This window comes from Drosophila sulfurigaster, chromosome 3, assembly GCF_023558435.1.
Source record: "Drosophila sulfurigaster albostrigata strain 15112-1811.04 chromosome 3, ASM2355843v2, whole genome shotgun sequence".
Taxonomy (NCBI): domain Eukaryota; kingdom Metazoa; phylum Arthropoda; class Insecta; order Diptera; family Drosophilidae; genus Drosophila; species Drosophila sulfurigaster.
The window spans coordinates 8,244,062-8,259,186 of NC_084883.1; positions in this window are offsets into that span (position 1 = coordinate 8,244,062).

A 15,125-nucleotide genomic window follows, 5' to 3' on the forward strand; every position below is an offset into this window, starting at 1 on the left:
AAAAGAGGGAGAGAGAATGAGAGGGAGAAAGAGAGATGCGAATGTGCTCCAAATTCAAATTCATAGCCAAAAACGCAGCATACACGCACAGGATGTAAAGTTTTCGCTTATCGTTCCAGCAAAATGTTAATATTTGTTGAAACGAAAAACTCACACCAATACACTCACACACACTCGCATATAGCAGACACAGCATGGATACTGTGGGTAAATATAAGCCGCATAAAATGGTAATTATAAAACTAAACTACAGCAAATACTTACTCTATGCATACACTCCGACCCTGACTGACTGTTGTTATCTGTAATAGATTTTGTTGTGTTTTTGGGTGTGGCTGGGGATGTATAGTATGGAAGTATTGTCAGCGCCTGCCTATATACGTCCTCTCGCTGTCCCTCTCTGTGCGCAACTGTGCGTATGATTATTATTGTGATAATTGTACGAGCCATGAGTATGGCTGTCTTGTTCGGTTTTAATGACTTTTCTTTGGAAAATGAAGAAAACTGCTTTGCGGCTTTGGCTTATTGTGGTTCGTTAACATTTGCTCGCCAAGTTTTATTTGCTTTTGATAAAGTTACCAAAAGCCATGTGGCACAACAACAACAAAAACAACAACAGCGTTCATATGAGTGCTCCTCTTGTATATATTTGACTAGTCGACTACTTGGCCCCTGGCGCTTTTTTGCTTTTGCTCGTATGTACTATAATTTTATGTATGTATGCATGCATGTTTGAGTAGCATGAAAAGCAAGTTCATTTTACATTTCAAAAGCGCCTTTTGTTATGCTACACACACACAAACACACGAGTGTAGTTCACCTGCTTGCCTCCCCTCTCGTCCCCTCACCGCAAATTCAGTCCAGTTCAGTCCAAGCATTTGTTTTTATGCATTTCTTTATGCTCTTTAGCATTTCCATTTATTGTTGTTTTTAATATTCTTTTGTTGCGGATTAAGTATTTATTATCATACGCACCAAGTGTTTCCGACAAAAACAAATAAATGTTTTATGTGCACATACACACACATCCATACATATATACATACATATGTTTGTATCTATGTAGTTTTTCCTGCACTTTAGTTTGCTTGCCACGAGTCGTTCTTCGTTCTTCTTGCATAAATATGAAAGTGTTCACTCGTTCTGTCTGGCTGGCCGTCTGCCTTGTTTGTACATTGCCATTGTTAGAGAGTCTATTCGAAGTGCTTACACTCCGCCTCTCTTCTATCTCCGCACGATTCTTAAGTTGTCCCCTTCACCACTTGTGGTGCCATGCCAACTGTCGTTTGAAAGCGTTTTTTGTTGCCCGCTCTAAAATATGTTTTATTATCGTGTTACTCGCTTTTAGTGGGTAGCTCTCCATGCTTCGAGAAATAAACAAGCATTTTACATATACTACATGCACCTCTACGCTCCATCTTATAAGTAGTATAAATGCTGAGATTGTACAAGTATTGCTTAGATGTATGGTTTGTCAACTTTGTTGTATTTCCTTCTTCTGAGTTGGTTTTGTCATTTGAAATTTATTTTCATTTCGTTGGCATAAGTACTGTGATGCTGAAACTATTTTAACTACATTACTAAATTCACATGAATATATTCAAAAATTTTCAAAAGTTAAAATTATGATTTGCATAACACAATTACTCAGTATGCGTCATATTCAATAGTGTGCAATAATATATAAAACCAATTATTATTTAAGCACGCGTTTGACATGGAAGCAATGAAACAATGTTTCTTGTAAAATAAATTCTGCACATCGAAAAAATAATAAAAGTTATATTTTTCATTCCCGAAAAGTTGTTTCTCCAAGTATAAAAGTTATTTAAGAAAGCATTCTATAAGACTCATACTGCCTTTGGTCTTTGCTGCTTTGGTTGACAATCTGGTAGTAGTATATCGTATACCAATCATATTTTATATATATATATATATTTTAATATTAAATTAGTATATTTTTGAAATAATATGACACTGTTTTGCTGTTATTGAAAAATGGTAGCGAATAACTCACAGGTGTGACTTACCTGTTTTTCAATGATTCTGAAGTTTTTACTTAACAAACTATACATAGTAACGTAGCAATTTTTACTCCAACTACATATCTTAAACCACTAATACTAAATTTAAAAAAAAAAGTAATAGTGCCAAGCATTCAGTCTGCTTCTGTTATTAAATTTATTGAATTTAGTCGCAAACCCTATGTTAGCATGCATTCCTTAATATCAATGCAAATATTGACTTAATAAAGTTTTGTAATTAATTTTGTCATGCTAACTTTATCTCTATTGCATAATATAAAATAAAATAAATATGGTGTATTTATAGTGTATTAAAAATCTCATTGAATATTCACTAATTATAAAAAAAAAAACCTATAGAATGTAGTTAAAATGTTTTTTTATTACTTTTAGCGAAGAGGGCAAAGTTGCGGTTAGGCAGCTACATATACACATTTGAAAATTGTTATCAATAAATTCAAAATATAAATTATTCATTTATATAAATTGATAAATCAAGTTGCGTCAATTGAGTTATTTGTTCCGCTACCCTCGCTTAGCGGAGTCGATAAATCATTTATTGTTAGCCGTTCTGTTATGTTTCAGTTGGTAACTCGCTCAGTCCTGCCTAATTAATTCAACAAAACTTACGGACTAACTTTTTCGCATCTTATAAATTTTAAAATACTTAACTGCAGCCTGAATGAGTCCCGAATCCTCACAGTCGTTTTAATGGCATGTTGCTAATCGAATTTCATGGCGTCTCCCGTTTTCTTATTTTAATTTTTTTTTTTTTCAAGTTTCGACTCTCGACTTTTTTTGTGTAGCTCTCATGACAGTTTAGTTGGCAGTAGTTTACATTATTTCTTTTTTTATATTTTCAAGTCGCGCTCAAGTTGAAAATCCATTTAGCGTAACTCAACACTTAAGCATATTTCTCAAAGCTGCTGCTGCTGGTGAAGAAGCTTCTGTTGCTGCTGTTTTTTTATCAGTTCTAATATAAACTTACAGTCAGTTGACAGCTTTTTTAATTTATTTCATTAAAAAATTTTCGCACAAAACTTTTTCAATTCGCATGCAAAGCGACAGATTCCGTCGTCGTCGTCGTGGCCTGCTTCGTATTTCACTGCTTCTTTTGGTATAGAAGATATGAGAAAGATTGAAGCAACTGCTGCAGTTGATTAGTTGTGCATTTAGACTTGATTAAGCCGTTTTAAGACGTATTAACCTTAACCCCTTGTGTGTTGCATGGCCAGCAGTAGGTTAACGACTTAAAAAGACTCATTCAAAAGTGAGCGTGTGGCAGACAGGCAAACAAACAAACAAGTGAGTAAACCAAAGCAAAGCAGAGCAGAGCATCAAATGTGCACTTGACTTTTCCCACAAATGCCCGCAGGAGTTGCTCAGGATTGCGACCCGTAAACCACTCCAGTCTCTTCTTCCTCTCGACTCCCCTCTCACACCAATGTCAACTCAATTAAATCTTATCAAGTTCAGAGGGAGAGACACGGGACACACACACACATACATACATCGGAGCGAGTCGAGTCAGCCAACCAACACAAATATCAAACAAACTAATGTCAGTTGTCATAATAAAGCGCAAATACTTTTGATGCCACTTGCTGTACACTTAGCCACCCATATGCTTCTTTTTTTGCTCTGTCGCATGAAATGAGGAGAGCTCGATGTGGGTTGAAGGTAGAAGGTAGTTGCTTGTTGGTAGTTGGTAGTTGAGAGGGGAGAGGGGAGAAGGCAGAAGGCAGAGTACAACATGTACATTCTCGGTACATACTATACATGAACATATAAAGTGAAATGCAAACAGCTGCGCAATTTAACGTCGGGAAAGTAGAGCCAAGGGCATACAAGGCATGAGCGAAGGCAAACACACAAACAAACAAACAAACAAACATGCAAGGAGACATACGAACAAATACAAGATACTATATAAAAAGTACTTCTGAGTGTGTGTGTGTGTATCTGTGTGCTATCGCTGGCGTGACTGTTGCTATTACAGCAGCCATCACATCTCCTCATGCTCGAACTACAAATGTATGTATACATAACATACATATTTATAATAACTTTAATTAAGATTTTACAAGAAGATTATTTCTTAATAACAAAAACAACAAAAGCAAAAACACACTTCGCTGTGGGCGTAACACAACAATAACAACAACAACAACAACACACAGGCACAGTCAGAAGCATATATCACGATAACAGCACTACAACATCATGGAAGATACATCATCTAAAGCTGCTTTTTGTGCTGCATGTCAAGAGCACACTAACTACTCAGATCTAAGCAAATGATAATCGTTTATTTTTAAATTTGATTTTTGACTCTTAATTGAATTTCATTAAGCTAATCTGACTTTATTAAACAATTTGCAAATAATTTATTTGATTGTCATCAGGTTTTGTTTTATTACAATTGTAATATGCATATGTATGTATACAAATAATAAATATAATTAATGAAGGATTGATTATATGAATATTTCATAGATGTAGGTCGTTCCGGTTGCTTTATTAACTTAAGTTTTGTTTAATAGGTAATTTTTTTTTAATATTTGGAAAATCGCGTCATCATTGGTGCGTTGTACCCTGTTTAGACTGGGCTGCATCATTTAAAATTTTTGTGCAGTATAATTATCCAAAGCATCATTCTATAAGCGGCTGTGTTTAAGAGACAGTCGGCTTATGGAGCCACATCATTGATGATGCGGCAATGATTCTAACAAATTTTTCCATATTTGGCTTGTATCTTGACTAACTTATCGACAAAAATCCGATATCGATGGAAATCTCACTCGGCGTTGCCTGACCCACTCCCACAAACAGAATATAATAATAAGAATGTTCAACTCCAATAAGGAGTGTCCTTCCGAATGAGTGAAAAATGTTTGCCTGAAGTTGCGATTTGCCTAATAGAGTTGTCCGTTTAGTGAAGTTTTACTGTATTATATTTAACATCAAAAACTAACATCAAATAATTTAATGTTATTAGAATTTAAAATTTACAAGCATGTCACGTTCTCTTTTAATAGCCAAAAACCAAATGAATTTAATCGAAATCTTTAGCTTAATAAATATACATAAGTAATGGTCTTGTTGTCATTATATCTTTGGATGCAATTCCTCACATTTCTACTGATACAAGTAAAACACAAATTTAAATGAATTTAATTAAATCTGTTATTAATACACAATTTGATATCAATGAAAATATAAAATACGGCTAACCTTTTAGTAAGTATATAATTTCAGTTTGATACAGAACATAAATTTCCATTTTCATAGAGTAATGAGAGCAAATAATAGTAGATTTTCATAACGCATAAAGCTAAACATTATTTCTGCGACGTCCGTTATCGTAATTATTACGATAAATAAACAAAGTGCTTAGTTGCACGCACATTCCAACTGCACAGTAAATAGTAGTTGCTAAGTAATTTTAGCATTTCGTGTTAATAAATTTCCATTAAAGCCAGCCAGCAGCATAATGCAGCAGACCATTATGCGAGCAACCCCACAGCTTGCAGTCAACAGCCGGCAGCCAACAGCGACTGCAATTCTTGAGCTGTGCATGCTGGGTGCATCCACTTCACTAACCGTTCACTGCACCCGCAGCCACAGGCAATAACAACAACAAGAACAACAACACCGACATCGACAACTGCATCAACAACAACAACAACAACAGGAGCAGCAAAGGAGTCTAATTTTATTATGGGCAGCAAATCACATGTACATAATTTTTTTTAACATTTAGCCACAGCTGACTGCCACAGCACCTTGGAACTTCGAGAGTGTTCATACGTTCACTTTGTTTCTCTCTCTCACTCATACACACACTCACACACACTGAGACATGTGAATCGAGCTGTTAGTTGGTGCTATTGCCAAGCATGTCCTCCAGGCAGTTAGCAGCGGCACTTAAAAATTAATTAGAGAACTTATAAACAAGTGCGGCATGTGCAAACTAACTCGAGCGGCAAATCAAACGCACTCAACATCGTCGGAATGCGGCAATGGCAGCGGCGTTGCAAGAATGCAGCTGCAAGCCAGCAGCCAACAGCCAACAGCCAACAGCCTGCAACCTGCAACCGGCAACCTACAACCTGAGTTCTCTCTTGCCGACAAACATTTGGTGGCAATGCAGTGCATTGCACGTTTATGTAATGAAAATTGTGTGTGTAATTATGCATTAAACCAAGCGCGCAGCTTGCTGTTTACCTCCGACCAACACACACACACACATACACATGCACACAAGCACAAGCACGAACATGAACACGAACGAGACAATGCGGTGTTGAAAAATATGCTGCATATTTTGCAGCGCTACCTTAGCATAAGATTTTAATTAGTTTGACTTCACACGCCTGTCAATTAGAACCGAAAACGGTGCTTACAAGTTGAGCAATAAGGTGCGTCTAATTTGCAGTAAATTATCAACACATTTAAATCAATTCCTCAGCGGTTATCATCTCATGGAGTTATATTTGTCTAAATATATATTAATAATTAATTAATATTAATTATTAATTTAGATTTAGTCAAATATAACTTATAACTTATAATTAATTAATATTAATTATTAATATTAATAATTTCAAACTGAATTTTAATTTAAGACAACTTCAGCATTTTTAACAGCTACCCAAGAAGGTAAGAGGGAGAAAAATAACAAACATTAAGAAAGCTACTATCGAGTGTGCTCGACTGTAAGATACACGCTACCCATTTTTTAATGAAAGCAAAATAGTTAATTTCAAAATATACCAAATGAAAATACAAGCATACTAAAATTATACCAAATGATGTATTTGGCATACTGATATAGTAATACATTCAAAATATACAATGCAGTGCAAAATATACTAGATACTACATATCAGCCAAAGCGCCTAAAACATGTAGTAAGTAGGCATTTTAGCAATACAAAAGTATTTCTGAAATAACTTTGTAACTTATTGTTATTGTTACGCTTGTTATTTGACTATTTGATTTTAATCGATTTGCAGTGTCAAAAGTGGGCGTGGTAAAGTGGGGGCGGGTATTTAGAAATACTTTTGTATGTGCAAAACCGCATCCTTAAAACGGGTCTTAGTTGCTTTGGTTGACAATATAGTATATTTTATACTCGGTGGTATATTTTGAATGTAGTACTGTATTAATATACTTCAAATTGCATTTAGTATATTTTTAGTTTTTTAGGTGGTATATTAATTTGGTATATTTTAAAATTAATATTGCACTATTTTTCGTGTATTCAATCGAGCACCCTCGACTGCACCTTTACTACTTGTTTTACATAAGTTTCCTGTTTCACAAAATTATAATACTAATTTTACCTATGGGTAGCGTATACAAGAACTATCATAGCTGTCAATAAAAACCTAATATGTGGGTGAAACCTATTTCTGTTTCTATTTTCTCTTTCTATTTCCCTTAAACCAGAATCCCACATTGTTGGTATATTTTTTAAATCAATATGAGTGGATAGCAGATATCCAATAAACGAATCATACGTTTTTGTTATATTTCTGGTATCAATTTTAGTGGATGGCGGGTATCTCAAAGTCAATCATCGTTGACTGTTTCTCTATCCCTTATTTTAAGCCAGCACTATGCATCACCTAATGAATGTTGAAAGTATAAGGCATTATAATGAAGCGAAAGCGACGTCAACACACAGATAGTTGAATACAAACACACAACAACATCAAGCTAGCTTTGATGCATCTCTTTAGAATGTTGTTAGTAAAACAAAATGTTGGACAATTAATTTACGATAACATGTAATCGTGGTAACTTAAGTAGTTTTGTTTGTAATGCCTCTCGATGACAACCATGTTGACGGTGACGTTGACGTCGCTGCCGCTGCCGCTGTCGATGTCTACGTCAATGACAATGACTTGGACATGGACACAAGGCTTGAGTTCTAATGAAATTGTTGTCGGTTGCTCAACCATTGGAACGAGCACAGTGGGCTGTGCCCCAAAGAGAGAGACTATGAGCATGTACGGTTCTTTGCTTTGTTTGTTGCCTCGTGGCGTGCCTCAAACTATGTGTAGGAATGTGTATCCATGTATTGCATTGTCATGTTCATTGTCATGCCAATTATTTAATTTGTCCATAGCAAACACAACAAAACAAAAACAAAAAAAAAGACTGGATACTTTTGAAATGTGATTAGTATCTCGGTATGTGCATATAGACAACACTCGAAAATAAAGCAATTTATAAGTTTAACGGGAAATACATCAAAGTCAATGGCGGAAGCCTGTCTAACAATACTAATTAGATATTTTCGACAATCGAAGTCGAAACATTTGAGCTTTGAAATTTAATGCTTGGATACGTAGATGCACATCAATTATTAATGAGAAATACATTTGTGCTTGTTCAAAAATATTGCAAAAATATCTGCCGCATTGAGATACCTCTTCATCATGACAGAATGTACTTAAAAGTGCTTAAAAGATTTGTATCGCGAGCAATCGATGAATGCATACATACTTATGTATTGCTGTGGTTGAGTTATAACACGTGGCTTAGGCTTGAGTCCTATTTTCAGTTTCAGCTGCCACATGACAGAAAACAACAATTTATTTATTAATAATTCACCGAATGTGTACACCAAACTGCATAACTAATAAACCTGCCAAAGAAACAGACGTTCTCTTCCCACACTCACGCATCGAGAGAACAAAACAAAAACAACAACGAAAAAATTCCATAAAATAATAAATAACTAAAACCTTGTAAACATGTGCATAATCCGACAAGTCCAGAACAACAAGATGTAGGAAATGGCAGTTAAGCTGGGGCCAGCCTGAAACGAAAACGAAATAAAAATCACATACATAACCGAGTTACTTTTAATCCTCGACACACAATCGACACATTAATTTATCACTCAGAACAGGCAAAAGCCTTTCAATTAATTCCAGAGCACACACCCGATCCACGACCCCAACTACTCAGCAGTATGTCTGTAGTATGTGGACCCATCTCTGGAACAACTCTATAAATACTTTATCGCCGACTGGCGACCGTCGGGCAATTCGGCACTTTGGCATCGGCATTTTGGCATTTCCAGCATTTCTGGCATTTGACATATTGACTTATGAGCGCTGATTTGTAAGCAGATTTTCTATACTATGTATGAGCTTGTAATTAATTCATGTCCAGTTTTTTGTGACTTCTGTTTGCTACCAAAGACAGAGAGAGAGAGAGAGCATTTGTCTTTTGTCTTCCCCAGCAGATGAAGAGCTTGGTCGGTTGGTCGGTTGATAGTAATACCCGTAACTCATCTCAGTGAGTGCATTTTTGGCAAGCAGTCAGCGAATGCATTTTATGCAGACCACAAAGAGCTGCAAATGCTTTACTGTTTCCTCACAGCCAAATGACCAAACTACTTGAGCGAGGCGCCAAAAGTAGCTGCTAATGTAATTACTGTAGTTTCCGTTCTCCATATTTCGGGTAAGGTGAATGAACCAGCCAATGTACGCCTCACATACACTAACAATGTTGACACAATGCAATGCATCGACAAGTTTACACAACTCAACTATCTCACAGATACAAACACTCGTAGATAGACGCACGCATATGTCAGATAAGCAAACGAGCCGACTCGATCAAAGTCGAGCCTAGATGAGACGTAAAGGATGTGGTAAGTAAATACTAAATTTACTTGGCTTTGCCGCACAGCCACAGCGACATTTCCTCTTGGCAAGGCGTCGACATCCTTCTTGTCAGCCTCATATTCAATTGTACTATGCACTTTGTGGCACTGGCATATGAATGCTTCTCTCTCTCTCTCTCACACTTTGTGTCTCTGTCTCTGCATTTCTGCCAGCACAAAATTATGCAAAATAGTAGCAAAGTTTCAATTTCCTCGCCAGCACAAAATAAAAAAAAAGAATACGCAAAAGGAAGGAGCCAAAAGAAAAACGAATAAAATGAAATAAGATGGGATGAAAGGATGTTGGAGTGAACGCAAAGTAGCGAATCGTTGAGCAGAGCAGAGAGAGATAGAGAACTGAAATGTTGCAAATAAAGAAAATGCAAAGTACAAAATTGTGGTCTCGTATAAATAAGCGTAACTTATGAAAAGTTATGAAAAACTTTTGCTTTACAAGGCAATACGTAATTTGGACTGTGTAAGAGTTGATGCATACCTCGGGCATTTTGAGACCAAGCGATCTAGACTTCTACACACAATGCTCCTCAATATAACATCTAAAATTCCCCCAAATTTCTTGACACCTCACTTTTTCTCCTTTTTGCGCGTTCGTGTCAAATTCGACAGCAACTAAGTTGTAAGAAAACACTTTTAAGATATGCATACACAATTTTAAGTACAACTTTACTACGTTTATTGTTTTAAGTACCACACATTTTCTGAACACATGCATTCCTCGCTGATATCAAATCATTGAGAAAAAAAAACACTTTGCTTTACTTAATTTTTGCTTGAGGCCACTTGGTGAGATTTTGTAATTCAAATTTCAATATTCTCATAAATCATTTCTTGGAAGTAAATATTAATTAAGTATTCTGTTTCCTCACTTTTTAAGTGAAAACTTTAAAATATTTAGGATATTCAAAAAAAAGTATCATCAATTACTTTAATAGATTAAATTCGCCTTTCAAAATGTGCAAAAAAAATCTTAGCATAAGAATGATTATGCTTATACCAAAGATTCGAAAATTAAATATAATGTTATTAGTCATATTGTCCCGTAACGTCGTTTGCTTTTCCTTTTTAATTTATTTCGAAAAATTTGTTCCTTATAATAATATTTATTTTTCAACAAGTGTCTTTTATTACATCAATTGATATCGATTTGTTAATCCTGGGTGAACATTACTCTAAATTCCAGCGCCGCATGCATTTATTCATGTTACGAATTTTGATTTGAATCTGATGTCAACGTTTTGGTTTTTCATACAAAGTCTAATACACAATGTGAGGCAAAAGGGCAAAAAAAATCAAGATCATTATAAAATCTGGTAAACTAAAAGTATGTTGGGTAAATACAGCAGTCTCTTATCGCTTACAATTTGAAGCATACAGTTAAAGAATGATAAAATCTGAAAAGAACAGTGTTGATAAATAATAATCCATTTACCAATGTAGATGATGATCAAAAATATTATTAATAAATATTATAATAAAATTAATATTAACTAAATAATAAATACAAAATTAAATTACCGAATAAAAATATTAATGCGTACTAATTTGAAGTACAAGGCAGTGCATTGAACTAAGAACACAGAACTGTCTGTCGAAAGCCTAAAGAAGTTCGAAAAGTTCAAGACATATTTAAGCACACTCTGCACACACACGCACATGCTTATTTAAATATTTACATGAATGTATGTATATATAAATACATACAATATGTAGTTCCATTATAAAGGCAATAACCCAACGACATTGCCCACAGGGCTTCAAAAGGAGATAGTTTATAGTTTTAATTTTTGCAATTTTGCTGGCTGGCGGCACACAAGCTTTACACACAGACACACACACTTACACACTCACACACAGACATTGAGCCATAAAGATGAGGGAAAGAGCCACATAAAAAATTAGCATACCACATAAGACAATTGCCTGTCAAGCGTTTGTTACAAGACAGTTTTCTCGGTTGCTCGGGTCGAGCGAGAGCAGTCACCAAAGGGTTTCTTCTGCCTTTTACTCTTTCCGTTGCTGTTGCTGTTGCTTTTGGGGCCGCTGCTATTTGATTAGGCCAAAAGCTTGTTAAGGAAATTTGACTGGCAAGTTGAGTGGAGATGCTTGGCTGACTGGCTTCTTGGCAGCATCATTTGCATATAGTTTTACCATATTTTTGCACCGACTTTTCGACGTTTTTGCATTACTTTTGTGTACATTTTATTAAAAATTTAAGTTTAAGTTGTACATTCTGGCATTTCTTCCGGTTCGTTGACTGCAATTCCAGCCAACTGCATAAGAAAATTGAAAACTAGCTTTGAGTGCTAACGAAGGTAAATATTGTTTCATTATAATACAGCATTTTACTATTGCCAACAAATTGTTGCATAATAAGTACATGTCTAAATACAAATACAAAAAACAATTTATTTGATTTATCTAAATCCTTGGGAGAGTCTATGCGTGTGTCTTGTCTGTGTAAATAGAATCGCACTTCATTATTATTCTACGCAAAAAAATATAAAGCTTTTTACTAGAAAGTTCACTTTTTATATTACTAATTGCGAGTTCATGTGGACTGTAAATTAAAATTGTAAATTAAAAATTATAGATAAAATCATTCCATCTGATTAACAATTAAAAAAAAGTTTTACAGAACCGAAAAAGGTTACAACCATATTGATCATCTTAAGTTTAAGACTATTCAAAGATAATACAGGATATTTCAATAACGAATATCTTTGGTCATCTCTACTCGATGTAATTTTTATGAGTTTCCGCATAAGTTTTTCAGGATTACGCAAGTGCATTCACCATGCATGCTTTATGCTGCAAGTGCAGCTGTGTATTTTTGTTTGATTTAAATCCAATTAAAATGTTTCAATTAAAATTAATAACAGCATAAACCGACTTTCGTATTTAACAAAGTAAATATTATGCAATTATAAATAATTGAAGTACTAAAGTCACGTTGGTAAAACGCATAATTTACGTATTGACATCGCTTGCACACTTACACTCTATATATAAATTATTTAAGAGGTTTGCTATAAGTGTCGAATTTGTCTGTTTGTATTAGGTTGGCCAAAAAGTCTTGCGGTATTTCCGATAGGTGTCTTTGCAAGCGCGTAGTTCTAGTTCTATTTATCGAATATTATGTACGAAATCTGTAAGTTCATATGATAAATGATAATAAAGTTTGTTTTGTAAATGTGCCCATACTATATATCAAAATAAAAAACGTGACCGTTTTTACTTTTAAATATCCTTCAATTTGTTGTATGGTCACACTTGAGCCTGTTTCTTCGTCTGTACATTCGCCTAAAAACATGGGTTCATTGTATATATTTAAAATGTCGATGTTTGTTATATTGTGGAATCGGATATTGACAATAAAATACATTAAGACAATTTGTAGCGAAATTGTTAAATAAAAAGTTACTACAAATTATAGGTAAATGTTTTTTTGTAAGTATTCTATCGTTAAGAACTTTAAATTTACTAAGCTGAATTTTTTTTCATAATTTAAGCATTTCAGAAATTCTTTACAACTAAATTCATAACATTTGTAAGTGCTTTGCAGTACACACTGAATAAGAAACCAATTGAAATGCTACTTAATATAGTTCACTCAACCAACTCCCACACTCAATGAGATTGCTTTAAAATGTTTCATATTTCACATACCAGTTCAGCCTGTAGCTATCGGCATCAACGCCAGCACAAACATTGAAGAACCCAAAACCGAAACCAAACATTTTAAATGTCAATTTATAAGTGACAATTGGGCCACACTCTACGCACAGTCTATACAGCAGTCTGCTGCACAGTCTGTTACTTTCCCTCTACTTACCTCTCATGCCACGGTTCAAGACTCGTCCGTCCCCCTTTTCGGATAGCTCGAAGCATGTGCTAACAGTTTTTGTGTGGTAATATAATATGCACAGCATGGCTTATAATAATAAAAATGCCAGCAGGGCCTGCAGCAGCAACAAAAGCAACACCAAGAGCGGAGAAGATGGGCGGAGGAAGCAAACCATCGATGGCATCGTCAATGATACCAATGGCCGACCGTTGACAGCCCGCGGCTGTCAAACGCGTGATTGTCCCTTTGAAATATGAGTAGCTCTTTTCAATAACATTCAGAGCCTGCCTGTTGTCGGCACTATGCAATCCACGCACTCTCCATGGATATATATGTACATTTAGTACATATTGTATATACGTATGTTTGGGTCTCTGCATAAGGCCAAATATGATCTAAGGTCGCAGACCGAATCTGAATCACAGTTATGCTCGCATTTATTATGCCGTAGCCGTCGCTGCGCTTACTGCCCGGGACCAATTCTAATGTTTCGTTTGTAAATTAACTTCACCGCTCGCGGCAGCATATATATTTTTAACTTTAACATTGCGTTTCTTATACCCTGTATACCCTGCTTAAAGAGCAAAAGGGTTAACTCAGTTTGACAAAAAATAAGTATAAATTATAAATGAAATAAGTGAAGTAAGAACACTTTAAAATTAGTTAGAAAACAGAAGAAATAAACAAACTCGAAATTAAGCATAATAACAAACATATCCCACTTAGATTTTTTGCTAATTTAACAAATTTCTTTAAAAGAAATAAAAATTGGTTATAATCTATTTTGAGTAGAGTCATTTTCATTAGAAATTAGAATTACCTAAAGTTTGTGATTTAAGCACAAAACTAAGAAAAATCCAAATTCCGAAATAGCTGCAACTGTCAAGTCTGCAAAAAACAAACTCACTACGGGAACAATAGAAAAAAACAAAGATCAAGTGGTCTGCGCCATGAAAGCTCATGCGTCTGGCAGGACAATTGACTGAAAGGCCAACTCGTTTGCAGTGGCGATTGAGACTCAAGTTTTGATTGTATTGATATATATTATGTGGTATGTTTGTGACCAAATAATATTTAAATAAAGGGCATCTTCGATGTGAAATACTCTAGACGAGAGCACTCCTGATTTTGATTTTCTATTATATTTTTTTTTGTTCTTGTTTTTGGACGTATCTAATGCAGCGCATGCTTCGAACTCTCATTGGCTCATTGACAAGACGGTTTCGCGTCTTGGACCAAACAGAACAACAACAAATTTTTTAAATTAAAAAAGTTTTCAGTTGCCATTCGGCACGTACCAATACGCATCGACAACGCCGCAGAGATATGTCTCTATGTATGTATGTATGTGTATGTAGAAGTGCGAGTACGAATGCGAGTATATATCCCCTTACACAGACTTTCTATATATATTTACTGTGAAACAAGCCCAACCGCCCGCATGCTGAAAAAAAAACTCGAAGGGGAGCTGAGAGGCGGAGTTGAAACTGGTAATAAATGCGACAGCACTCGGCATGCATAGCATGTCCATTTTCACAGTATAGCCGCA